Raw genomic sequence first — 3,220 nt, forward strand, 5'->3', positions numbered from 1 at the left:
TAAAATCTATTTCAAATTTATATAAATCAGATACAGATTTGTTACATAATAATTAATTTGTTTAACTTTAATGAAATATAATATTTGAAAAGAAATTTAAAACAAATTTTGATATGAAGCTATGTATAAATTGTATTTAAAAAATAAATATGGATTATAAACGGAATTTGTGATCGTTTAAATATTTTTAATCGAAAATAGAATTTGTTTTATATTTATATAAATCAGAGACATGAAATTGTAAATATATTCACTTTGATAAAATATAATATATGAAAAAACTTTAAGAAAGAATTTAAACCAAATTTAATATGAAATTATATATAACTTTTTATAAAGAAAAATAAATATGAATTAGGTTTTCTAACCCTTTCTCCTCGTCCTAATTTGGCTTTGGCTTTGTCTTTAGCTTTATCAGAGCAGGTACAAATTCTTTTTCCCCCGCCTCTGATTTTATTTTTCTCGTACTTGGTGGCTATCTTATACGGCTGCAAAGGTTGCTCGCAGCTGCGAGGTCGACCGTAGTTGTGAGGGCGATCACAACCACTTAAGGTTGTCTATAGTTGCTTCTCAAGGCCGCAAGGTTCGCGACCTTTTCAATTAGACCCCTCATGCGACCGTGAGGTCGTCCACCCTACAGTCCCTGAATTCTTATTATTTTTATTGATTTTTACTAATAATTGTGCACTTTTATTGTAAAATACGACAATAAAAAAAAAATAATTAAATAATAAGGTTTAATTGGGAAATAATCTTAACGGAATTTTTAGATATTTTTTAAGAATTTTTCGGAGCTTTGTAATTGGAGGGGATACATTTGCAGACTTGAGAAAAATTTATTTGGAATACCCAATTTAAGTAGGAGTTGATAAAAGAAATTACTTAAGTTTTAATTAAAATAAACCTAGTTATCTAATTTAATTAATGGTTATAATTCCTCACCGTGCCCTATTCCACCCTAATCGTCGAATCCTTCCTCACCTTATCTCGTCGCCGCCCCGATTCTTCCTCCTCTCTCACGCCGTTTACTCTATGCTCTTCTTCTTCTCCTCATCTTCTCCAACCGGCGCCCCTTTCTCTTCTTCCGCGTCATCTTCCCTCCTCTGCCGTCGTCTCCTCGTCGCGGAGGTCCTCACCACGCCGATTGTCACGAGAGCACCGCTAGCAGCAGTCCTTCTCTCCGCGAGCCTCACCAACACCAAGCTCTCTGGGCTATCAGGCGGCCCGATCCTCTTCTACTTTTCCCCTTGAGTCTCTGCCCTAGATGCAGCCGGCGTCATCGCATCCGACCACAGTACCTGCAATTTTGGGCGGCTAGCGTCGCCGCCATCTCTTTCACCGGCTGCCACTTCTTCCTCTTCCATCTGCCACCGTCGGAGAGCTGAGTACACAGGAGAGTAGGGTTGTTCTTCCGCGTATCAGCAGTTGCGAGGGGTTACCACGCGTTGCCCCCTTCAATTGTGCCGTGGCCATCCGGTCAACCACAAGGAGGTATGAGATGTTGTCATCTCTATTCCTCTTCCCTGTTTGACAGCCGTCACAACTTATCAACGGATTGGCATCTTCTGGATTGCAGATCCATTGCTGCGGTGACCCCATTTGTGCTTGGATTTGTGCCACTGTCGTGTATCGGTGAATTCTGAGGCGGTGAGGGTTGTTGGACAGATTTACCATCGTCGGAAGAGCCACAAACTGCTGATAAGGGTAGTAATCTGAACCTGATCAGATTTATTAGGTTGTTTCTTTTATCATGTTGGATGTGTGTTATGTTTCTTATTGAATGCTTATATCAAACTTGATCTCCCTTAATTAGAATGCACGCACTTGGCTTTAATTGTTTCATGCACCCAACTTGTTTGATAAAATGTTCCGTAGTTAGGTTCTAATTTTTGCATGTCATGTGTTCATTTCACGTTCGGTGAAATGTCTCTTTCAATAGTTAGGTTCAATCTGATGCATCTTAGTTTACTTAACTCTTGCTTTGTATTGCTCTTTCAATTGTTAAGTTTTATGTCTTCATTTAAATTCAATTAGGTTAAGTTAGATTAGGTTTCTTTAATGCTCTAAGTTTTGTTCCATGCTTAGTTTCGTTAATTACTTCATGTTGACTATTATTTTCTGCAATTGTATTTTATTCATTAGGTTTGATTTCATAGTTGCTTTGCTATTTCAAATCTTAGTCTTAGAATCCAAAATTTTCTATTATCTTGTATTTGATTTTGTTATATGTACTTAGAGATTCTAAGTTTAAGATTCAAATTTGAAGAAAATCCTACTTAAGTATTTGTTCACACTGACCTAATTTTTATGGTTTTGTGATGCCTATTGTTTCAGAGCCAAAAGAGTCTTCATGACTTGTTAATTCTTTAGCATTGACAACTATGGACTAATTAGTGGGTGATCATTGATATTGATTATGACTTTTGTATAATTTTAATTTATTTGTATTAAAAATTTTGATATTGTAAGACTTGTTTCATATTTTGATTTGTTAGATTTTCTCAACAAAATTGGTTGGTTCATTAATCTGTACAAGAGAAGCAATTTATCTCATGGAATTCGAAGACAGGGAGGGCAAAAGAAGAAAATGAAGGCATGCATGTTATTAGCTCGAGGATAGAGGAACAAATTATTGAAAGAGAAAAAAAACTTGTTATTATAGAGGGAAGAAAATCTCAAGGAGATGATTCGGAAATGATTCAAGAAATGGAATATACAAATCATTTATATCTAGGAAAATTTGATCTTTATAGTTTGATTATTGGTCAAATTTGTTTGGATAATGTAAATATTTATTTATTTTAATATTAATTGTATAATACATTTGGAATTAGAAGTTATTTCTTTTTAATAATTTTAATTTATTTGAAATGAAGAATTATTTAAATATATTGATGAAAAATATAAAAATGTAATATAATAATATTTAGTGATAAATTTAAAAATAAAATTATATACGGATTTATAAATAGAATTGTAAACAGATTTATAAACAGGATTAATAACAGATTTAAAATAAAATTAGAGACAGAATTTACATTTGAAATTAATTTTATTTTGTTAACTTGAAATAGATTTATAAACAGTTTTTTCATCCGTTTCAAAAATTAGAGACGGAATATTTCCGTTTCAAAATTAGCTACGGGGGGGCTTTCACTAACGAATTTTTGAGACGGAATATTCCGTCTCAAACTTTCTTTAGAGACGGAAAAATGATTTT

At 33.6% G+C, this 3,220-nt stretch overlaps 1 long non-coding RNA gene across 2 annotated transcripts; it reads left to right on the plus strand.

Annotated features, from left to right (window-relative positions):
• Positions 1-942: 942 nt before the first annotated feature.
• On the plus strand, positions 943-2,833 carry LOC122009879. 2 transcript variants are annotated; one of them, XR_006119682.1, is made up of 3 exons: positions 943-1,491; positions 1,577-1,704; positions 2,496-2,833. It is a non-coding gene; the product is annotated as an uncharacterized LOC122009879 (long non-coding RNA). The 2 variants fall into 2 exon arrangements; XR_006119681.1 differs by having other exon boundaries at positions 1,577-2,833.
• Positions 2,834-3,220: the final 387 nt, after the last annotated feature.

This window comes from Zingiber officinale, chromosome 8A, assembly GCF_018446385.1.
Source record: "Zingiber officinale cultivar Zhangliang chromosome 8A, Zo_v1.1, whole genome shotgun sequence".
Taxonomy (NCBI): Eukaryota; Viridiplantae; Streptophyta; class Magnoliopsida; order Zingiberales; family Zingiberaceae; genus Zingiber; species Zingiber officinale.